Below are 24,775 nucleotides of genomic sequence, written 5' to 3'. Positions count from 1 at the left end.
GGATAGGGGGCTGGCTTGGATGGGGGAAGGACTCTGGCTTGGGTTGGGGGAAGGGAACTGGCTTAGGCTTGCTGGTGGGAGGATATACTCTTTTCACCTTAACTTGGCCTAGATTTTCGTCCTTTAGCAACTTATTTCACGTAGATCAGTGGCAAAAAAAGACAATACTACGGCTCTGCATCAATTCCATAGCACTTCTTCATGACTAGCATCATATTCTAGCTTTAATCTATGGCTACAACTTATTATTTACAATGGAGAGCTGTCGGTTTTAGGCCAAATTAGAGTAAAAAGAAGATTTAATGATAGTGGGGAGTGGGGATTGGTAGTTGGGGCAAGGAGTTGACTTAGGCTTGGGGAAAGGGAACTAATAGTAATGATGATGGGGAAGCGGGGCTGGGGAAAGAGGTTGGGGAAGTGGGTGGGGAGAAGTGGGGTGGCTTGAGCTAGGAGTGGGAGGAGGGATGGTAATAATCGGGAAGGGGGTTGTGTTAGGGGGCAGAGGTTGAGAGGAGAGTGAGGGTGGTGTGGGGAAAAGGGATGAAGGTGTGTGTGTGTGTGTGTGTGTGTGTGTGTGTGTGTGTGTGTGTGTGTGTGTGTGTGTGTGTGTGTGTGTGTGTGTGTGTGTGTGTGTGTGTGTGTGTGTGTGTGTGTGCGTGTGTGTGTGTGTGTGTGTGTGTGTGTGTGTGTGTGTGTGTGTGTGTGTGTGTGTGTGTGTGTGTGTGTGTGTGTGTGTGTGTGTGTAGGTGTTTTTCTGGGGAGTGTGCAGCGATGGACGTGTTTTTTCCGAGGCAAGTAGAGCGTGTTTTTCCCGCGAGCATGTTCGTCGGGCCGGAGAAGAGGCGGACATTTTTATTTTTAAAGTATTGCTATTATTGTTGTTCAGTTCAGTGTACAATTTTGCCTCAGTCTTCACACTTTTTTTTATCATTAACATTTTATTCACTATTTTGTTTCTTTAGATGTACTATTGTCTGCTGTGATATGGGGATAATGATAATGACTATGGCTTAACTCAGATCATATGGCTTAGACGGAAAGGGGATTTAGAGAGAGGATAAGTTAGAGAGCGATGATGGGTTAAACAGAGAGTACAGGTTAGACAAAGAGGATAGGTTAGACAGACAACAGGCAGACAGACAGATAGGTAGGCAGAGGGTCGACTAGTAGACAGGCAGACAGACGACAGACATACAAGCTGGCAGGTACCAATAAATAGCACACAGAATGTCTAATGATTTCATAGGATATTAGAAAAAATAAAATATCGGCCCTCATCGAAAAAAGGGACTCCACGCCACCCCTCGTAGCTCAGTGTAGCCCACGACTTCCTGCCCTGGCGTGTGGGTGTAGCACTGTGTTGGACTGAGGCGAGAGCAGGCAGACAGGCAGGCAGGTAGGAGGGAAGGTAGGTAAGCGAGCAGGCAGACAGGTAGAAGGGAAGGCAGAGAGTCTTATGGAGAACCAGGAGTAAGGAGGTAGACAGGTAGACGGATAGGCAGGTAAGCAGGTAAACAGGGGGAAGGCAAGCAGACAGATACGCAAAGGAGCAGACAGGTACCAAAAACACAACACAAAATGCCTAATAATTTCATACTGTATCGGAAAAACTATCGTCCAATATTTCACCAGCGTAACCCAGGATTCTCTGCCTTGGTGTGGGGGTGTACCGCTGTGCTGGGGTGGGGAGGTGGGGGTGGGAGTGGGGGACAGGTGCGGGGAGGAGGGGGACAGGTGCGAGGGGAAGGGGGACAGGTGCGGGGAGGGAGGGGGACAGGTGGCGGGGCCCTCCGACAAGCGGCCGTAATTGGAGTAAATACGGCATAATGGTCGGGTATTTTGCGCTGCCCTATTTTGCTAAACAACATCCGCGTCTGTGGGTGTACGTGTGTGTGTGTTTGTGTGTGTGTGTGTGTGAGGGGGAGAGAGAGAGAGAGAGAGAGAGAGAGTTGTAAAGCTTCGTGTACAGTATATTACTAATGAATTTCACCTGTGTGTGTGTGTGTGTGTGTGTGTGTGTGTGTGACCTTCCTTGCCATTAGCGGAATATAATGTCTGATTTCATCCATGTCTTTTATGTACCTGTATTTATAAATGTACTGCAAATGGAAGTATCTAATTAGTATACCTATGTATAAAGGGCGTGTGTGTATGTATACTGTAGAGCTCGTTATGCTAGTGTCATATTTCGCCACGTATCAATGTATCACTCAAAATTATGCACCATCATAAAGAATTTTTTTGACTGGATAAACCGAGCAATTAATAAATCTGGCCAACGTGAACTCTTTTAATTAATGACTGATAAAGGTGAATTGATCATAACATTATTAAAATACGGTATATTATTTAAAAGGATGTGATGATTAACAGTGGGATATTTACACCGATAAGATAATGGTAAATATGAAGATGGAGATTAAAAAAAAAGAGATGTATCCTTCATTTTCGTATAGCATTCCTCTCCCTGACTACACATCAACCCCTCCCTCACCACATACGGGTCCCTTCCTCACCACACACCAACCCCCCCTCCCTCGCCACACACCAGCCCCTCCTTCACCTCACTCTTCTCTTTCATTAGTCATTTCTCCTCACTTCACTGTAGACATCTCTCCCCCTCACCTCACTCTCTCAGCATCTTTCCTCTTTCACCTCTCTCATCCCCCTCACCGTTCATTCCTCCTACTCATCACAGTCTCCACCCTTCACCACATACCTCTCCCTTCTATCGCTCAGCATCTTATTCTTCTTATTCATCACACCTCTCCCTTTCTCTTCTCCCCAGGCCCTCTCCCTCACCACTCCCTTGCATTCTTACTTTACCATACTCCTTCCCTTCACCTCTCCCCCCTCACTTTGCAAACATATTCTCCTCCCTCCTCTCACATTCTCCCTTCCCCCTCACCTCCTCCTCCTCCATCCGTACACGCCTCCTCCGCCTCTCCTCTTTCTCTCCTTTCCCTCCTCCATAGCTCTTTCCCCTTCACTTCCCCATTACTGCATATTTCATCACACCCATCACTCACCTCCCATCATATCCACAACCCATTGCCTTCTCTTAACCCTTGCCTTTATATCTCTTTTCTCCTTATCCTTTCAGCTCCCCTTCCCTCTCACTCCCTCACCCCTCACTTTATCTCTCTCTAACCCTTTCTCTCCGCCCTTAATCCTTCACCTTTCCCCTTTTACCACCCACTCCCCTTACTCCTCCACATCTTCCCTTTCCCCAACCCTTCCTTTCCGCTCTCACCACTGGTTCCCTCATTCCCCATCTTACCTCTCCCTAAACCTTCCTCTCTCACTCCTTTTCCCCTCTCTCTCCCTCACACCTTCCCTCGATCCCCCTCCCCATTCCCCTGCCTGGTGTGTGCGATAAAGCCATGTGTGTCGCCGGGTTCCTCCTACGGCCACTTTATGGGGCGCTCCACATGAAGTTTTATTTCTGTGCCGCTGCTTCTCCCTCCTCCTCGCCTCGCGCTCTGTAAATCAACCCGAGGATCTTTTTCGCGTGCACTTAAGCCCGAGCTGGACCCCGTGAAGGCGAGATAGGTGGGGAAGCCTGGGCAGGGACAGGTTTATGGGGTCGTGCTGGTCTGGACGCGGGCACCTGTGATCATTTGATAACTCGGGCGCGGCCACCACCACCGCCAGACCGGGAAAATAATAGCTACAAGGGGAGGTTTGAGCACCGACGGGTTTCTGGAGACTTATGCCGTCTTTGTTAGTTACCACACGATGCTGACCGACGCTATTTTTTTTTTTTTAATGCAAGGAAGAAGGAACCCAAGGCCAGACAGTCAAATTCAAGATCTGTTCATTAACCCCCTATACAGTATCACCATAATTTTTTACTTATTCCTGTTTCCACCAGATTTTTTTATTCAGCGTTTTGAAGACCTGCACTATGAAGGGATTAAAAACAGTCTCTATTCTCCCGTGAATGATGGGTGATTTTCCTGGTGTGAGCTATATCATCAGGCGTTAGTCAGAAGTAAATCGTCTAGTACCGTTTAGTGGATGATAAAGATGTCGACATATATTAAAAAAAGTATAATTTATGAGCAGAATCAAGACTCCCTGCCTCTTATACTTGATATCATTATTTATCAGTCTATTGCAGCATCTGTGTGAAAATTGAACTTATATTTTATCAGGAAATGTACAAGTGTGGATACTAATAGGCTAAATCATGTGCTGTATAGACACTTATTAATTACCTCAGTGCTGTAATGTACACCACCTGGGCCGCTCTGCTTAACCCTTTTGCTTCGGTGGATTTTCTCTTCATGTCAGGTGTAATATATTCAGAGGGTTCGTATAATTCCCAACCAGCATGATTAGGTGACAGAGATTTTAGTCTTTTTGTTGCAGTGTGTTTCTCTGAGGCAAGTAAAGGCGTCTAATGTTACCAAGAATTAAATATCGAGTGACTTACACCTTGGTTATACTGATTAAAGGAAGAATGATTAGGCTAGGAATATAACACAGTGTTTTAAAATGTCGGGAATCTTCGTACCTAAGCAAAAACACAGCTGTACTTTGAAGAAAAATTGGATTACGACGCTATTTTATCTTACGGTGCTGCCAGGAAATTAACAATCTACCTAAGGCACAGTGAACACAAGGAGGTAAAAACGAGCCATCCAGCATACACATTACACCAGTTATGAGTTAGGAAATATGTCGCTAATGTTTAATAAAATTTGGGCAAAACTGGGGAATGTTTCTCTTGTTTTAATTTACCCCTGGACAGAACTGGGAGGCTATTTAATTCCATGAACGTACACAACACAGCAGAACAATAACACAGCCTACACAGATTTTAATAATGTCCCTATCTCCGTATCCAGTGTTGTATAATCTCCATTCTAGTAAGCTGTGGGACTTTCTAGCATCTATTTCTCACTCTTTTATTTATTTTATCCTGTGTAAAGGGCCGATGTATTCAATCTGGTCTTCCAACACAGGCTAAGTGGCAAAAAGAGAATATTAACCTCAATCATCATCATTCAAAGCAGTGATGAGAAATAGGGAGGTGAGTATGGAAGTTAAGAAGTCACTGCATGATGGTATTGTGATCCCTACCCTGACGTATGGAAGCGAGGCGTGGACCTTGCAAGAGGGGAACAAGTCAAGAGTGAGAGCAGTGGAAATGAGTTACTTGAGAGGAGCTTGTGGAGTGACGTGGAGGGACAGGTTGACGAATGAAGAAGTGAAGGAACGTTGTGGGGTAGATGTGGATGTGGTTGAAAAGATTAGGAGAAATACACTGAGGTGGTTTGGACATGTGGAGAGAATGGAGAATGAAAGACTGACTAAGAGGGTGTATGTAGGTGAGGTGGAGGGAGGGAGAGGGAGGGGTAGACCGAGGATGAGGTGGAGGGATGGAGTTGAGAGGTATATGAGGGAGGGGGGGTGAGTTGGGGGGAGGGGAGTCAAATGGTGGGTGACAGAGTGACTTGGAGGCGTTTTGTCTGCGGCCACCCTTTGCGGGATTAGGGCGTCGGGCTATAGATAGATAGATAGATAGATCATCATTCATTCCCAGTTATATTATTACTTTTAATATCGAAAACACATTAAACGGGAAAGTAAACGCGCAATACTCAAAAATGAACATGTGCGAAAGAAGTGTGAAAGAAGTGTGAAAGAAGCGGGACAGAAGAGTGGAAGAAGTATGAAAGAAGCGCGAAAAAAAGTGTGAAAGAAGTGTGAAGGAAAGTGTGCAAGAGTGTGAAAGAAGTGTGAAAGAAGAGTGAAGGAAAGTGTGAAGGAAAGTGTGCAAGAGTGTGAAAGAAGTGTGAAAGAAGAGTGAAAGAAGTGTGAAGGAAGTGCCAAGGGAGATTCCTAGCTCAAAAGAACGCAACACAAGGACCCAACTTTAGGATATGTAGATGTTTTTTGCTAGTTAAGGTAAGTTTGGTACAGCTTGCTCAGATTAGCATAGATTAGGGAAAGGAAGCTGAATTTGTAAGACGTTGATTAGGATAGCTTAGGGGTAGGTCAGATTAGCTTAGGTTAGGGGAAGTTAAGCCGGTTTGGGATGTGCAGTATACAGTCGTTTGGATTAGCTTATGTTTGGTCAGATTAGCATAGGATAAGCTAGGTGCTTGCAAATATGGGATTAAAAAATTAGGTGTGCCTGCGGTGATGAAACAGGTGGCCTCAGGACAGGTGTGACGTCATGGCAGGTGTTACTTCAGGACAGCAGAAGATGACAGTTTTTTTTTCCCCTTAATTCTCGTCACCTCCTTAAGTTTCATCAAAATCGTCTGGAGGCAGCAAGAATATTTAAGCACAATAAATTATCACAATTAACCTATTTGGCCGCCATTGTCACCTAAGTCACCTAAATGTCAAGTATTATCGGGTAAATATTGTGACGGAGCTAAAGTGTTATCAGGAAATCTTCGGATCGAGTCCCATTCACTGGCGCACAATACCGATAAGACATCTCGTAGTGGCTTTATCGGTGTTCTGTTCATAATGTGTTGAGGGACGTGATGGTGGTGGTGGTGTGGTGTGTAGTGTGGTGGTTGTGATTGTGGTGTGGTATGGTGTAGCGTTGCATCGTGGTGTGGTATGATGATGCGTGGTTTGATGTGGGTATGGTGTGGTGAAGTGGGAGTAATAAGGTTAATGGTACTGTGGTGTGACGTGGCGTGGCGTGGCGTGGCGTGGTGTGGTGTGGCGTGGTGTGGCTTGGTGTGGTGTGGTGTGGCGTGGCGTGGGTGTGGTATGGTGTGGTGGTGTTGTGCTATATAGGTAGTTTTGGTGAAATACTGCGATATGGTACGTTGTGGTGTGATGAATTATAGTGGTAATGGTGAAGCGGTGGGGTTTGATGATGAACACTAGTGTGGAGTGATGAGCTATGGTGCTGTGCCGGAAGGTAGTGTGGTGTTTTGGTAATGGAAATAAGTGTGGTGTGGTGACAGGAGGTAGTCTGGTGACGGGAGGTTGTATGGTGAGGCGGGGGTGATTGGAAGGAGCACGGTGTGGTGGTAGGCGTGGGGGTAGTGGAAGGTAGTGTGGTGTGATGGTGATGGTGAATGGAGGTAATGTGGTGGTAGTGGTGATGGGACTAAGTGTGATGTGATGTGATGGGGAGCATTGTGGTGTTGGTGTGCTAGCAGTGATGTAAGTGTAGTTTGGTGGTGGAGGTACTGTGTGGTGGTGGTGAGAAGAACTGTGGTGTGATGGCGGTGATGTGGTGTGGTGATGATGGTCGCGAGAGGTGGGGCGTAGTGACGTCGGGATGGCGTGGCCGAGATGAGAGTGTATTGGGAAGGAAATTAGATGGATGCATAAATATGGCAGCGTGGGAGAGCGCCAACCTCACGTATTTGTACATATACATTGTTAGACATAGGTAGAATTATGGGATGTTGCAGTGTATTGATGAATGAGAAGGAAGTGTGCAGCGAAAGTGTGTGTGCGTGATGAGTGTGAAATGTATGATGAAATGAAGGAATGAATGATGTGTCATTGCGCACACAACATCGGTCAACAAATATCACTCGGTACATCACACTGCACTGACGCCCTCCTCCTCTCTCCAGTGTTTCAAGGGCTCGTTCAGTCACGCACAAACCACCCTAAAATCACAAACTATTTTTCTTTGTAATATACCCATTTTATTTCCAATCAGCACTTCCCACAAGCTCGTATTGCAAAATTTCATTAAGTTGTGGAATTTTGATGTATGGTGGAAGTGAAGTCGAGATAAATGTAAGCTTTGTCTTGTTTAAGCCTGCATCAGAGACAGCTATCAAGTGTTGGTCTACGGTTCACCTGCTCCTTCTCTGTCCTATTCACTCATTTGATGGAGATTTTCGTCCTTTGGCTGCGTGTTTCCTGTAGCTCGATGGCAGATTAAGACGATACTACGACTCCACATCCTCCCCATAGCACTTCTTCGTGGCTGGCACCATATTCTTATGGTAATTTAAAGTTACAGCTCAGCATTCAAGGTGGAGAGATGGCAAGTTTACGCCCAGTGAAAGTGAAAGCCTAACTGGTTCCGGAGCTCCGAGTCACCCGCGTACCTCCTCTCGACATTGCCGCTCGGGACACCACCACATCACACGCATTCTATTCTCAGTTAATATTCTCGTGACAAAAACAAAAAACTAATTGCACTCCCATCATACATCAAAATTCCATAATTAAATGAATTTTTGAAATATGGGCATGTGAGAAGTGATAAATGGATAAAGAATGGGTTAATTACCGAGAAAAATAGGTCGTGATTTCAGGGTGGTTTGTGAATGCTTCAACGAGCCAATCGCAGGGTCGCAAGAGGAGGAAGGCGTCAGTGCGCCGTGATCTACTGAGTGATACATGTCGTTCGGTGTGGTGTGCGCAGTGATACGTCATTCATTTGTTCATTTTATTATACATTTAACTCTCATCACCCACACACTTTCGCTACACACTTCTTTTTCATTCATCTATACACTGCAACTACAACATCCAACGCTTCACATTGTTATTTAGAGTATATATCTAGTTCCCATGTTTCCCTCCCTAAGCGTCCATCTTAGTTTCCATCCCACCACCCTCTTCTCTCGACCTCGCCACCCTGACGCCATTACGCCCCACCTCTTGCCACTGCCCCCCCTCCCACACACACACCACCACCACCACATCTTCATCACCATCACACCATGGTCCCTCACACTATCACACCACACTGCTAGCCACACCACATAACACTGCCTTCATTACACCACACTTCAGTACCTTCACCACCACACTTCAGTACCTTCACCACCACACTACACGACATCCCTCCACCACACCACATTTTTTCACACCACCACCACAACCACACCATACTCATCACCACACCACATTACTTCCGGCCATCACCACTATTACGCTACACTGCCTTTCACCACCACATCACACCACACTACTCACCACCACCACATCGTACCACTTCCAGCCCTCCCCCCTCACCACACTGCCTCCCATCACCACACCATGCTACTTCCCATTACCACTACACTATACTACCTCTCACCACAACCACAGCACCACAAGCTTCACTCCGCAGTCTCGTTCATCACCAACCACCACCGCCTCACAATTACCACCAGTGTTCATCACACCATACCACAGCACCTCTCATCCAAACCACCACCACCATCACCACAACCATTCCACACCACACCTGAACATAATACAATGCTTTCTCTGCCACCACCACTGCTACCACACCACAGTACCACCAACCCTGTTACCGCAACCTCACCACTCACCACACTACACAGCATTACACCATACCACCATCACCACCACCACCACCATACTGCACAGCGCATCACGCCGCACCGCTCCACACCACACCACACCACACCACACCACATCACCACCACCCTCACCACCACCACCATCCCTTAACACATTATGAACAGAACACCGATAAAGCCACTACGAGATGTCTTATCGGTATTGTGCGCCAGTGAATGGGACTCGATCCGAAGATTTTCCGATAACACTTTAGCTCCGTCACAATATTTACCCGATAATACTTGACATTTAGGTGGCTTAGGTGACAATGGTGGCCAAATAGGTTAATTGTGATAATTTATTTTGTGCTTAAATATTCGTGCTGCGTCTAGACGATTTTTGTGATACTTGCGAAGGTAGCGAGAATCAGAGGGAAAAACTGTTACCTGCTGTCTTGAAGTAACACCTGCCCTGACGTCACACCTGCCCTGACGTCACACCTTTCCTGACGTCACCTGCTTCATCACCGCAGTCACACCTGATGGCGAAAGGTGAGTGTTGACACCTAATAATTTTAATCCAATATTTACAAGTACCTAACTTATCCTAACCTATGCTAATCTGACCAAACATATGCTAGCCCAAACGACTGTATGCTGAACAGCCCAAACCAGCTTAACATCCCCTAACTTAAGCTAATCTGGCCTACCCCTAAGTTAGCTAACCTAATCAGCGTCTTACAAATTCAGCTTTCCTTTTTCTGATCTAAGGTAATCTGAGCAAGCTGTATCAAATTGACCTTAGCTGACTGGTGTGTGTGTGTGTGTGTGTGTGTGTGTGTGTGTGTGTGTGTGTGTGTGTGTGTGTGTGTGTGTGTGTGTGTGTGTGTGTGTGTGTGTGTGTACAGTTCATGGGTGTGGCAGCGCATGATGGAGTTAGTGTAGCATGTCTGACAGCTTCAAGGTGGTAGGGATGTGAAGGAGGAAAGGAGAAGGGGAGAAGAAGGGATAGAAGGAGAGAAAGGAGGTAGAGGAGAGGAAAAGGGGGAGAGACGGAACCTGTATGGAAGGAAAGAGGGAGGGAAGGGTAGAGAAGGAAAGGAAGGAAGGAGGGAAAGTTGAATGCAAATAATGTATAATCTCTGGCAGGTACAGGTTGGGGGAGGGAGGGAGGTAAGGTGAAGGAGAGAAGGAGAAATATGAGGAGGGATAGGGGTAGGGAGAGTGATGGAGAAGTAGGGATAAGGAGGGAGAGAGAGAGGGAGAGAGGGAGGGAGGAGTGAATGCATGATGGAGTTATTGTAGCATATCTGACAGGTCAAGGGAGGACGTGTGATGGAGAGAGAGAGAGAGAGAGAGAGAGAGAGAGAGAGAGAGAGAGAGAGAGAGAGAACGCATGATGAAGTTACTGTAGCATATCTGACAGGTCAAGGGTGTGTGTGTGTGTGTGTGTCCAAGAGCACGTGTGTCTGTGAGCATGTGTGTGTGTGTGTGTGTGTGTGTGTGTGTGTGTGTGTGTGTGTGTGTGTGTGTGCGTGCGTGCGTGCGTGCGCAATAACGTGCATTCATACTTACATGTGCGTGCACGCGCGCGCCTGTGCATGCCGGAGTATGTTTGCATGCGCGAGTGTATGTGTGTGTGTGTGTGTGTGTGTGTGTGTGTGTGTGTGTGTGTGTGTGTGTGTGTGTGTGTGTGTGTGTGTGTGTGTGTGTGTGTGTGTGTGTGTGTGTGTGTGTGTGTGTGTGTGTGCCTGAGCATGTGTGCGCATGCTTGCATGTGTGTGTGTATTTGTGAATGAGCTTGTGTACGTATTGTGAGATCGCTTGTATATGTGAGTGGGTGATTCGGTGTGCTTACGCGCTTTTGTGTGTATGTGTCCTTGTATGTGTACTCGTGCATGTGCATGGGCATGTACGCATTTACTGCTAAGGTATCATACAAGTTTGTGGGAGGGGAGGGCTGAAGAACACCTGTATATTTGTTTATGTGCATTTAGTCTGCTTGTATGAACAAATTTTCATATACTTGTGTGTGTGTGTGTGTGTGTGTGTGTGTGTGTGTGTGTGTGTGGGTGTGTGTGTGTGTCTAAATGTAGATGCATGCGTCTCTGTTTGTAATTTGTGTAAATGCATGTATCATTAAGTATGTGTGTGTGTTTTACATCTGTGTATTTTTGTGGATGCAATGAATCGTCTTCCCTCAGTCGTGCAGCATTTCAGTCCAGGTGCAGAGGTATAAACCAAAGATATAATTTCCCCCAATGGTAGTCATCGGTCTATCACTTGTGGCCATAATTTCCCCACCACATATCTCACACTTTCCTTCATTCCAATCGCCTCCCCGTGCATGCTCGTCATTACCTCTCGTAAACTGGTATTTTTACTCTGCACTAAATTCAACAACCACATATTATACCCAGATAACTCATTCGTAATTTGACCCCGTTCGCTGACGTGCTAATCCTCGCTTATCAAATTCATTAGTGGAATTCTGTGCCAGGTTGAAAGACAAATGTTTATATCATTTCCTAAAAATTATATATATATGCCATACATTTATACATTTCATCCTGTTGGCACCCTGATAGAATTTAGCTGCTCGTATTTTGTGTGTGAAAAAATGATTTGCATGATTTTGGGTCAAAGTAGAGGTTGTAGTTGTGAGAGATGGATTTTGCAGAAGGTAATTGGATGCATAATGAAAGGGAGTAATTTGTTTATGAACGAGGGAGCTTATGTGTTATGTTTTTCTCCCGTTTTTCCCTCCTTTTCTCGCTATTTTTATTTTTTTTTTTGTCTTGTCTTTATAATATTCTTCGTGGTTTTGTTATCTTTCCTTCCCCATTTTCTTTTTGTCTTCTTTCCTTTGTTATTTTCTTTCTGATTCTACTTCCATTTTTTCTTCGCTATTACGCCAGTCTTTTTATTAATTCTTTCATTCATATTCTCTTTACTACTTCTCCCATTTTTTACTACATTCTTGTTCTCTTTTTTCCTTCTCCATTTCCTCTCAGTTAATCTACGCATAACTCACTCTCGCCCTTCCATTACCTCTACTTCTCATCTCCCTCTTTCCACGCCTCAACTCCCTCTTCCCTTTCACTTTCCCCAACCACCTCCCCACCCCCCAAACCCTCCTCCTTCACTCTCAAACACCTCTTTCCCCCCCCCCTCCTTTCAACCCCTCCACCCTGCCTCCAATCCCTCTCCCCCTCCCTCTTTCAGCCCTCCATCCCCTCTCCTCACCTTCCCCCTCCTCTCTTCATATTTACCTCACTTTCTCCTTCTATAACCCCCTTCTATCTCAAGCGTTTCCCCCCCCCTCCTCCTACTTTACAGCTCCCTCATCCCCCTCACTTCTCGTCCCTCATCCCCCACTTCATGCCCCCTCATCCCCCTGCCACCGCCCCCCTCCCCCCCCTCCTCGCATGGATTCGCGTTGTCTGTGTTTGTTCACGAAATCGAAGTTTTAAAGAACCTGACGGAAGAAAGGGAAGGTGGGTACACACACACACACACACACACACACACACACACACACACACACACACACACACACACACACACACACACACACACACACACACACACACACACACATTCAATATATAGGCCACTCCTTTGTCTGTCTGTCTGTCTGTCTCTGTCTCTGTCTGTCTGTCTGTTTGTCTGTCTGTCTCTCTGTCTGTCTGTTTGTCTGTCTGTCTCTCTGTCTGTCTCTCTGTTTGTCATCTGTCTGTCTGTCTGTCTGTCTGTCTGTCTGTCTCTCTCTCTCTCTCTCTCTCTCTCCCTAACCTGCTGTGCCTTATCACCAGATTTATTGTTATCATTTTTATCGCCTTGCCCTGCGTTTATTGGGTCCCGGTTCGCTACATAGCAGGTGTGGACGCAAAAAGCAGTCTTTCGCGTCGGGGGCATAGCAGATTTCGCGGCCCTTCCTCCTTTTTGGCGATTTTCTTTTGTTTTGCATATTATTCCTTGGCTCCTTTACTGTAATAATGTTTTTGTGCTTTTTTTTTTTTTACTGAATTTAGATCATTTTATTAGCTACCCTGTTGTTGATGTAGTAGATTTCGCGGCTTTAATTCTTTTGGCGATTTTCTTTTGTTTTTACACATTATTCCTTGGCTCGTTTACTACAGTAATGTTTTTTAAGTGCTTTTTCTTTCATATATTTTGTCTTTAGATCATTTTATTCAGCTGCCCTCTTGTTGGTGTAGCAGGTTTCGTGGCACTTCTTCTTTTGGTGATTTTCTTTTGTTGTGTACAGTATTCCTTGGTGCCTTTACTACAATAATGTTTTTTGTGTTTGTTCTTCCTATTTCCACATGATTTTATTCAGCTGTCCTCTCACTGGCTTAGGAGGATTTTTAACATTTCTTCATTGGTGCTTTCTTCATGTTTTGATTTTGTATACCATGTCATTGTTCCTTTACTATCATGACTTTTATTATTCTTGGTATCTCCAGACCATTTTCCTAACTTCAGGAGACTTTGAAATTCCATCCTTTCAGCGGTACACGAGATTTATTAGTAATTCTTGGCTTTATTCCCCTCACTTCCTAGCCCTCTCCCCCTCTCCCTAGCCCTCTCCCCCTTTCCCCAGCCCCCTTCCTCTCTTTGTTAGCCCCCACACTCACACCACCTAACAAGAAAACAGCTTTGTGTGCCGTGGTATAGATTCCCCACCTGATTCTCTGTTTCTCTCCTAGCCTCTTTCCCCCATTTCCTAGCCCCCTACCCCTCTTCCTAGCCCCCTTCTACCTCTCCCTAACCCCCTCCCTCTCTTCCTAACCCCCTTCCCCTCTTTGTTAGCCCCCACACTCACACCAACTAACAAGAAAACAGCTTTGTGTGCCGTGGTATAGATCCCGCCAGCCGATTCCCTCTCCCCCTTTCGACACCTGCCAGTCAGCCAGAACCGCGTCACTTCACCTAAGGGAAGGGAGGGGAATTTTTTTTTTTTTTATATTCTACTAATTCTATCCCTTTTTCTTTCATCTCTCAGTCCTTTTAATCCTTCCTTTATTATTTTTTTTATTAGGAGTAGAGAAGGGGACAGGATTTTTGAAGATTATTCCGGTTTTTTATTTTCTTAAAGCCGAAAAGGGATGGGATGTTTTCTCGCTCTGCTTTACTGTTTTTATCCGTTTTCTTTATTTCGGGGTAACTTTGGCATAGATGGAATTTCTGTATTTTTCCATTAATTTTTCCTGTTTCTTTTCATATCCTTGGAACTTTTTGAAATGATCAGGAGTGGATATTTTTACATTTTAGTGTATTTTTTTCACGTGGCCTAAAATTACCATCACCCCGTTTTAAATACCGGGGCGTAACAAGAGATTAACACTAAAACATGATGCTAGTCACGATGAAGTGCTATGGAAAGGCTTTAGAACTGTATTGTAGTTTTATTCTTCCTCTGAGCTACGGTGGACGAAATATATATAATTCTTTCGTTTCCTTCATATATTTTTTTTTTCTCTGGAAGTTTTGGGTTTGAAGTAAGATTTTTAAAAGCCATATTACTTTTTTCTTTTTTCCAAGTTTTTTAAAAGGAAAAGCTATTTGTTTACTGAAATTCTTCCTTTTTCTCTCTGTCTTACTTATTACTTAATTTTTCTTGACATATATTTTGTGTTAAGTGGTGTGAGTGTGATTTATTTTTTCAGTATCGCCAATTTTCTCCTCACATTTTTCTTCCCCCCCCAAAAAAAAAAAAAAAATTGGTATTTTTCATTATACATCCTTTTTTTTTTTTTTTTTTATTAATTTTTGATGTGCTCCTGATTTTGTTCACTTTTTTTCTGTTAATTTTTCGTATGCCCCATTTTTGTTTTTTTCCCCGTTAACTTTTGGTAGATCTCTATTTTTTTTTATTTCTGTTAATTTTTAGTATGGCCCCCTTGTTTGTTTTTCTATTAATTTTTGGTATCACCCCTATTTTTTTCTATTAATTTTTGGTATGGCCCTAATTTTTTCTGTTAATTTTTGGTATGCCCCTATTTTTTTTATTAATTTTTGGTATGCCCCTATTTTTTTCTATTATTTTTTGGTATATCTCTATTTTTTTTCTATTAACTTTTGGTATGCCCCTATTTTTTTCTATTATTTTTTGGTATATCTCTATTTTTTCTATTAACTTTTGGTATGCCCCTATTTTTTTTCTATTAATTTTTGGTATGCCCCTATTTTTTTCTGTTAATTTTTGGTATGCCCCTATTTTTTTCTATTAATTTTTGGTATGCCCCTATTTTTTTCTGTTAATTTTTGGTATGCCCCTATTTTTTTTCTATTAATTTTTGGTATGCTCCTATTTTTTTCTGTTAATTTTTGGTATGCCCCTATTTTTATTAATTTTGGTATGCCTCTATTTTTTTGTTTTTCCTGTTAATTTTTGGTATCCCTAATTTTTCTATTAATTTTTGGTATGTCCCTGTCTTTTTCTATTAATTTTTGGTATGCCCCTATTTTTTTTTATTAATTTTGGGGTGCCCCTATTTTTCCCCCATTGATTTTTGGTGTGCTTTTTTTTTTTTCCATTTTTTTTTCTATTAATTTTTGGTATGGCCCATTTTTTTTTTTTGCTAGTCACTTCTCATTTACGGTCGTGTTCCCTAGGGGTTGAAAACTCTCCCCTTTTTTCTTTTTTTGTAGGTGGAAGTATTTTTTTTTTTTGGGGGGGGGCGGGGCGCTTTCTGGAATTTTGGATTTTATATATTTGGATTCTAGGGTAATTTTTTTTTTTTCTCTCACACACACACACACACACACACACACACACACACACACACACACACACACACGGGTTCAGCTTTCCAATACTTCACGCCGCCACCTGTCCCGACTCCCATCATTATCTCTCTACCCTCGTTTTCCTCTCATCCTCAATAATGATCCTCCTCCTCCTCCTCCTCCTCCTCCTCCTCCTCCTCTTCCTCCTCCTCTTTGTCTTTTTTGTATTCATCTTTTTCGTTCGCCTTGTCCTACTTGTTATCTTTTATCTCCTCCTCCTCCTCCTCCTCCTCCTCCTCCTCCTCCTCCTCCTCCTCCTCCTTCTCCTCCTCCTCCTCCTTCTCCTCCTCCTCCTCCTCTTCCTCTTCCTCTTCCTCTTCCTCCTCCTCCTCCTCCTCCTCCTCGGCTTCTCTCATCCTATCTTTACTCTCTCCTCTCTTCATTTTCTATTTTCTCCCTGTGACCTACTTGCTTTATCTTTCTTCTTTTTCTTTCCCTCTTCCTCTTCCTCTTCTTCCCCTTCTTTCATTCCCTTCAATTCTCTTCCGTTTCGTTTCGTGTTCTCATTTTCTCTCTTCTCTTTGCTCAGCCTCACCTCCATTTTTTCATTTCTTTTTCTTTCCATTTCTTGTGGTGATCATTCAGCTTCTAGCCTGCCATCTCTCTCTCTCTCTTTTTCCTTTCACTCTCCTTCGCCTCTCCTCCCTCCTTCTTCCTTCCTTTTGCCTAACCTTCCTTCTCTTCCTTGCATGTCGTCTCCATTGTCGTCTCTCTCCATTCTTTCCCCCTCGGGTTGAAATAATCTCGTGTCACTTTCCTTCCTTTATCCCCTTCCCTTCCCTTCCGTTCCCTTCCCTTCCCTTCCCTTCCCTTCCTTTCCCTTCCCTTCCCTTCCCTTCCCTTCCCTTCCCTTCCCTTCCCTTCCCTTCCCTTCCCTTCCCTTCCCTTCCCCCTCTTTCCTTCCTTCATCTCTTCTTTTCCCTTCCCTCCCCGCTTCATTTACCATATCTTTGCTTTCCTCTGTGTTCCCCCTCTTTTCCTTTATCTTTGTTACCTTCCCCTCTCGTTTCCCTTTCCTTACTCTCTGTTCCCTTCTCTTCCCTCTCTTGTCTTCCTTTGCCTTTAGTTTCTCCTCTTTTTCTTTCCACTCTCCTTTCCTTTCCCATCTCCCTGCGTTGCTTCTTCCTTCCTTCCTGTCCTTCCTTCCTTCCTTCCTTCCTTCCTTTCCTTTCCTTTCCTTCCCTTCCCTTCCTTCCTTCTTTTCAATCCTTCCTCTTCCTTCCATTCCCCTCTGCAATGTCCGGCTTAGAGAGAAGGCCTTGTTAAGGACGGCACTGGCTTTTCTTCTCTTCCCTTTCCATCCCCTGCTCCTTGCCCTTCCTTCCTTCCCGTTCCCTAACCTTCTCTACACTTCCCTGCCGTTCAGTTCCCCTAATCTTCTCATCCTTACCTTTCACTACCATTCCATTCCATTTCCTTTCTTTTCGTTCCTCTTCTTCCTTCACTTCCCTCTCCTTTCTCCCTTCCTTCATCCCTTCCCTACAATTCCATCCTGTTCTTCCTCCTTTCCTTCCCCTCATTGTTCTTCCCTTCCCTCCCATTCCCCTCTCTACATCCTCCTCTTCCCTTCCTTGTCCATCCCTTCCCACTCATTCCATCATCTTCCTCCTTTCCTTCCCTACCCTTCCATCATCTTCCTCCTTTCCTTCCCTTCCTTCCCTTCCCTCAGCAGTGTACGGCTTAGAGAGAGAGAGAGAGAGAGAGAAGGGGCTTGTTAACTGAGGTGGCTGTTGCTGTTGCTGTTAGTATCGGAGCGGGAGCCTAACAAGACTCACTCAGCCCCCCCGCCACTAACAAGTCCCTCTTGTTTACACCCGTTACCATGGCGACATAATGGGCTATTTTTGAGATGTAGACAGCCTCTCCCCGGGTCCCCTAGCTTCGCCTCCACACACACGCATGCACACACACTCATACACACACAGACACAGGCACAGACACACACACGCACAGGTAGACAGACAGGCAGCTACAGACACAGACCCTCGAACACACACACACACACACACACACACACACACACACACACACACACACACACACACACACACACACACACACACACACACACACACACACACACACACCTGAGTCCTCCAGCTTTGCACTTCACTCCCCGGCCCATTGTTCAGGCCTTTCTTTTTAATACGATAGCGAGGGGGACAATGGGTTGTTATGTGCGCTTTGTGCAGGTCGAGCGCTATGGTTCTGCCCCCCTCCCTCGCCCCCTTTTTCCCCCTCCCTCTGCCCCCCTCCACCTACCCCCTCCACCTGCCCCTCCTCTCTGTCTACCTGTCTTGCTTCTGTCTGTCTATCTGTCTGTCACTGTTTCTCTTATTTATTCATGTCGCTCTCCTTCACTCACTCTTCTCCTCTAACTTCTTACTTGCTTCGTCCCCATTCCTTCCCTTCCTTGACCCTATCCCCCTCCCCGCTATCCTCTCTCTCTCCATTCCTTGCTTTGCTCCTTCCTTCCCATCCTCCCTTGCTTTCTTCCTCCCACATCTCTACCCCTTCCACTCCATCTCTTCCTTACTCTTCTTCCTCCTCTCTTCTTCACCCTTTTTCCTACCTCTTCTTCCTCCTTTCTTCTTCACCCTTTTTCCTCCCTCATCTTCACCCCTTTTCTTCTTTCCTCCTCGCCTCTCCCCTTCTTTTGCCCCCTTTCTTCCCCCTCTGACCCCCACTGCTGCCCCTCCAAGCTACTGTGCTACCTAGGGTGTATTGTTTTTATATGTCTTTATTTTTGCATTATTGAAGATGTTGACCGAAAGCGTGATTGAAAGCTGATGTCAAGTAAAGAAGGCTTGATTATATTTATTTGTTTATTTATTTTTTTTGTAAAGCGACGAAGACAGACAGACAGACTTAGACACACACACACACACACACACACACACACACACACACACACACACACACACACACACACACACACACACACACACACACACACACACACACACACACACACACACACACACACACACCTGATTTTATGTCACCAGTGTAGATTTGTAAACAAGATCCGTTCTGCCTTACTGATTCCGTACTAGAGCCGGTTTCCTCAGTCCCCCTCCTTCCCCCTCCTCCCCTTTTCCCCCTCCCTCTCCCCCTACAACCTTTCCTTCCTTCCCTCCCTCCTCCCTTACCCCCCTTTCTCTCTCCTTTCTCCCCCCTCCCCCCCTCATCTTCCAATATTATGCAGGAATTTTGACATGACTGCTGGTTCCGTGCTTTTTGGGCATTGTATCTGTTTTTTTTTTCTTTTCCCGCCATCATCATCATCATCATCATCATCATCATCATCAGCAGCAGCAGCAGCAGCAGCAGCAGCACATCCACCATTACCATCACTACCACCATCGCCACCACATCAACCACCACTATCACCATCACTGCATCAACTACCACAGTCGCCGTCACCACCACCATCGTCACCACATCCACCATCACCATCACCACATCTGCCACAACCACCACTATCACCATCACCACCACCACCACCACCATCATCATCATCACCATCACCTCATCCATCATCAGCATCACCATCATCATCATTATTTTGGGGGTGTTGCTCTTAATTTCTTGTCTTATATTGTTCCCCGATCATCATCATCATCATCATCAAGTTCAGTGCCAGTGCTGGAAATTTACCACCACCGCGATACTCTAATCTGTACGTCTCTTACTATACGATTTCTTTCACCGTCTCATGATCAGGGTAACTCTAGTATTCTCTCCCAGCTAACGCCAGACGATTTTATTCATCTGAGAGTGAGTTATAGGAGCCTTGAAGTGCTGAATATGCCATCCTGTGAGCAAGTACCTCTTACACATATTTCAAACTTGCAGGATTGTATTTATCTCAGTACATTTTTGCCCCTCTTCTGTGTCGAATTTCTGTTTCTCTTCAAATCCATTTTAATTACCTCAGCGGGATGGCAAAGAGTGGTTTTTTATTCTTTTTTTTTTTTATGCAAGGAGAAGGAACCAAAGGCTAGAGGTCCGCGAGATTGTTCCCCCAAAAGAAAAAATGAAAGCAAAGTAACAGAGACCGAAATTCAAGATCCGTTCATTTCGAGATGCCTGGACACACTGCGTTTAAAAGTCTAGAGGTCATAGGCAGGAGGAAATACAAAGAACAGTTCCAGAGTTGACCAGCTGCTCTCAGACGATTTTTATTGACTTTAGGAGAGACGTCTAATAGTGAAGGGTTTATATAGGAGGCTGTACAATATCTTAGCCTTTCATTTCGAAGATAAATTATATTCTGGAGTGAAAAAATCTCAAAAAAAATCGTTGGATTGAAGTGGATGAAGTTTCTCTAATGTAATGTTTGTATCGTCATCATCATCATCATCATCATCATCATCATCATCATCCCGCCTCTATTTCCCAACCTCCACAATCCTCTGACACTTTTTTTTTTTTATAAATCGTTGCATCAAGACGATTTTATTCAACTCCACATTATTACAGCTACCCTAGACGGTTTTTATTTATTTATTTATTTATTTTCTAGTTTAAGGATAGCGTGTGTTTGTAATTCTTTCAATACTAGATTTTTATTTTGAGCTGAAGAAGATCGTCTGGTGGTAGTGCAAATCAAGGACGCCATCGTACTGAAGTGGCTGAGCTGGATTTATTTTTGTTTGACTTGTTTATGTATATTGCTGCTGCTATTTTCTTTCTCCCTGTGATTTTTTTTTTTTTTGCAAACTCCAGAGGCTGATGTCCTTGCTACCTTTGGCCACTGTTATCTCTCTTATCTGTCTATCTATTCTGTCTATTCCCTGACGCCTTAATCCCTTATACGGGGTGGCCACAAACAAATCGCCTCCACGTCACCCTGTCCCCCGCCATTTCGCTGCTCTGCTCCCAATTCACCCCCCCTCCCTCTCTCATATATCTCTCCACTCCATCCCTCCATCTCATCCTTGGCCTTCCCCTCCCTCTCTCCCCCTCCACCTCACTCACATACATTCTCCTCGTCAGTCTCTCATCCTTGTTACGGATGATTTTATATATCCTACTGCTATTCGACTTTCATACTGTTATACGATTATATTCAACCGCTGTACTTTTTTTTTTTTTTCATAGAGCTAGGCGTCTTTATTTTACCCGCTAAACGATTTTTTTCCTTCTAGAGCTATGTGAGTTTATTCTTATTCTTATGTTTATGGCCATATCGCTATTTGACCATGTACTGAAGTGTCTTTGCGACTGTATATGGCTGTGTCTTGGTGTAATTTTGATAGTGGTTTACATGGCTGAGTCTACGTGTCTTTCCCTGTGTCTCCCTGTGTCTCTGTCTTGTCACCCATGTCTTTATCTTGATTCCCATTTCTTTGCTTTATATGGCTATGGTTCTGGCTGTATACGGCTTTTTATGTGAGAGTCTGTATTATTCTGTGTCCCCTATAAAATGCATCTGTGTCTCCAGCCTATAACTTCGTCCTGTATCTGTCTGTGTCAGTATGTAGCTGTGTCTTTGGCTCTGTTTGGCTTTAGCTATATATAGCTTTATCTCCTATAGGCTATCTTTGTCTAGCCTTTGCCTCCACGTCCCCACCCAATTCTATATCAGGGTTACCGCCTTATATAATCTTCTGTGGCCGTGTCTTTGGCTGTATATGGCTTTAGCTCTATATGGCTTTATCCCTATAGGCTGTCTCTGTGTCTAGCCTGTGTGTCCTCCTCCTCACCTCGTCCTATATCTGGGTTACCGCCTTATGGGTCTGGGGATCGGCTTGTAGTGCACCCCGTTTAATTAATTAGAGATAATTGGTGGTGGTGAGGGAGAGTGGTGTGTCGTGTGGTTCTCCTATCCCCCTTACCCCCTCCTCCTCCCCCTCCCGCCCCCTGCCCGTACCCCCACCTTACAGCCTCCCCCTCCCGCCCCCTGCCCGTACCCCCACCTTACAGCCTCCCCTCTTACCTCCTCTCCCCCATCTTCCAGCCTCCCCTCTCCCTCCTCTTCTCTCTCCTCCCCCCCACCTTGCAACCTCCTCCTCTACCTTTCCTTCCACCTTGCAGTTCTCTTCCTCCCTCCCTCCCAAGCTGCTCCATCTTCCTTCCTTCACCTGCAACTTCCCTCCTTTCTTTCCCCCTCCATTCCTTCCCTTTCTCGCATCTCCCTCCCCATCTTCCCCTCCCCACCCTTTGCAACTCTCTTCTTCCATAATAGCAATTCTTTCCATCCTCCTTCCCCTATCCTACCTCGCAATCCCCCACCCCCTTCCCTTGCAATGCCCCTCCCCTTCCCTTGCCGTCCTTCTCCCCTTCCCCTGCAATGCCCTCTTCACTTGTAATCCTCCCTCCCTCATGCCTTGTAATCCCCCTGCTCCTTCCTATGAAATCGCCTTCCCCCTTCCCTTGCAGTCTTCTCCCTCTGTTCCTTTTTCCCTCTCTGCCCCTTCCCCTCCCCTGTTCCTTTCCCCTTCCCCACCTCAGTCCCACAACCCCCCCACCTTCCTCCCTCTCTCCCCCCCTTGTGGTTTACAATGTACTTCTCTCCAGCACCTCCACCTTAGCGATTTAGTTTAGGATAAGGCCTGTTAATATACTTCTACCCTGGGGGTAGGGGGGTTTTCAAGAATACTCCCCCAGTATCCCTGCTTGTCGTAAAAGGCGACTAAAAGGGTTGGCGGAGGGATAGTGCCCCTCCCCGGAAAACAACTAACTAAAAAAACAAACAAGAAGCCTCGGACAAGGACTGACCAAACGATGACGACCCAGGACCGGACAAAGGACTTGGTAATGAGTACATGGAATGTAAGAGGAGCGAATGATGAGGGGAAAGAGAGAGAGATTGTCCAGGTGCTTGAGGGTGCGAAAGTGGATGTATGTGGAATAACTGAAACAAAATGGAGAGGAGAAAGTGTGAGAGAATGGGAGTATGGATGGGGTATATGTGCAGGAGTACCGTAGGTGAGAATGAGAGGGGAAAGGAAGGAGTATGTATTGTTGTGAGTAAAAGATGGAAGAGGAGCATAAGACAGTATGGATCAGTTGGGTCAAGGATTGTGTGGGTAAAGTTGAAAGTTGGAATACAAATGTGGGCGATTGTGTGTGTGTATGCGCCAACGCAAGATCGTGCTAGAAGAGTAAGAGAAGAGTTCTGGACAAATGTGGAAGTGTGCATGGAAAAGTTTGGAAGGAATGAGAGAGTGTTTTTGATTGGTGATATGAATGGTAAATTTGGGAATGTGAAGGTGGATGGAATAGTTGGTGAGTGGGGTGTGCCTGGTGAGATAGATGAGAATGGCAGTGCGTTAGTGGACATTTGTGCTGGGGGGGGGGGTTGGTGATAGCCAATACCCTCTTCAGGCATAAAATGATCCACAGGTATACATGGCGAGTGATGAGAAGGGTGGGTGGTGAACTGAATGAAAGGAAGGCAATGATTGATTATGTGTGTGTGGATGAAAGGATGCGAAGATGTGTAAAGGATGCAAGAGTGTATAAAGGTTGGGGGAGTGGACTTTCTGACCACTACTTGGTGGTGGCCAGAATTAGAATGCAAGTAAGATGGAGGAATAGAAGAAGGGAAAGACGAGAGGAAGGAGTAGTTGCAAGGAGAGTGGAAAGGTTACAAGAGGATGAGAAAAAGGCAGAGTATAAGAGAGACGTGGAGGAACGATTGGGCAAATATGAATTGGAGCAGATGGGAGACGTGGAAGGTGTGTGTAGGATATTTACAGAAGAAATATGTGCAGCATGTGATGTGGTGTGTGGAAGGAAGAGAAGGCGGAGGGGGGTGCAAGGAACAGCGTGGTGGACTGAAGAGGTGAAACAGGGTGTGGCACAAAAGAAGAAAGCATACAATGAATGGATGAGAAATAGGGGCGTGGAAGAAGTTGAGAGGCGGAAGAGAGAGTAATATGTGGAAAGAAAGAGAGAGGTGAAAAGATTAGTAAGAGAGAGTAAGAAGAGAGTGGATGAGGAATTTGGAAGGAATTTGAGTGTAAAGTGGAGGGACTGTAAGAAAATGTTCTGGAGAGAAGTGAAAAGAGTAAGACAGGGTGGAAGTGAAGTTAGCAGGGGAGTGAAAGATGAAAATGGTAGATTACTAGTGGAGAAGGGAGAAAAAGTGAGCAGATGGAGAGAACACTTTAAGGAATTGTTGAACGTAGAGGATGGAAGTAATGCGAGTATAAGTGGCTGGGGAATGGCTGGGAGAAGGAGGGAGGTGAGAAGACAGGAAGAAATCAGTAGGATAGAAGTTGTGGAAGCAATGAAGAAAGTTAAATCGGGGAAAGCCCCAGGAATTGATGGAGTGTGTGGTGAAATGCTGAAGCATGGGGGAGAGATAGTAGTAGGATGGATGTGGAAGATGTGCAGATTGGCCTGGAAGGAAGGTAGAGTCCCGGAGGATTGGAAGTCAGGTATAATTATTCCCTTGTACAAAGGAAAAGGGGAAAAAGAAGTGTGTGGTAATCATAGGGGCATTTGTCTTCTTAGTATAATAGGAAAAGTGTATGGTAGGATACTTATTGACAGAGTTAGAGAAAGAACAGAGAAATTAGTTGGAGAAGAACAGGGAGGCTTTAGGAAGGGAAGAGGTTGTGTAGATCAGATATTCATTCTTAGATCTTTAGTGGAAAAGTTTCTAGAGAAGGGAAAGAAGTTGTATGCGGCTTTCATGGATTTGGAGAAAGCATATGACAGGGTGGATAGACAAGGATTGTGGAAAGTGTTAAGAATATATGGAGTAGATGGGAAGTTGTTGAATG

This window comes from Coenobita brevimanus, chromosome 52, assembly GCF_032717465.1.
Source record: "Coenobita brevimanus isolate Jiangsu-jjx chromosome 52, ASM3271746v2, whole genome shotgun sequence".
NCBI classification, from domain to species: Eukaryota; Metazoa; Arthropoda; class Malacostraca; order Decapoda; family Coenobitidae; genus Coenobita; species Coenobita brevimanus.
Note: the sequence above shows the minus strand (reverse complement) of the source record.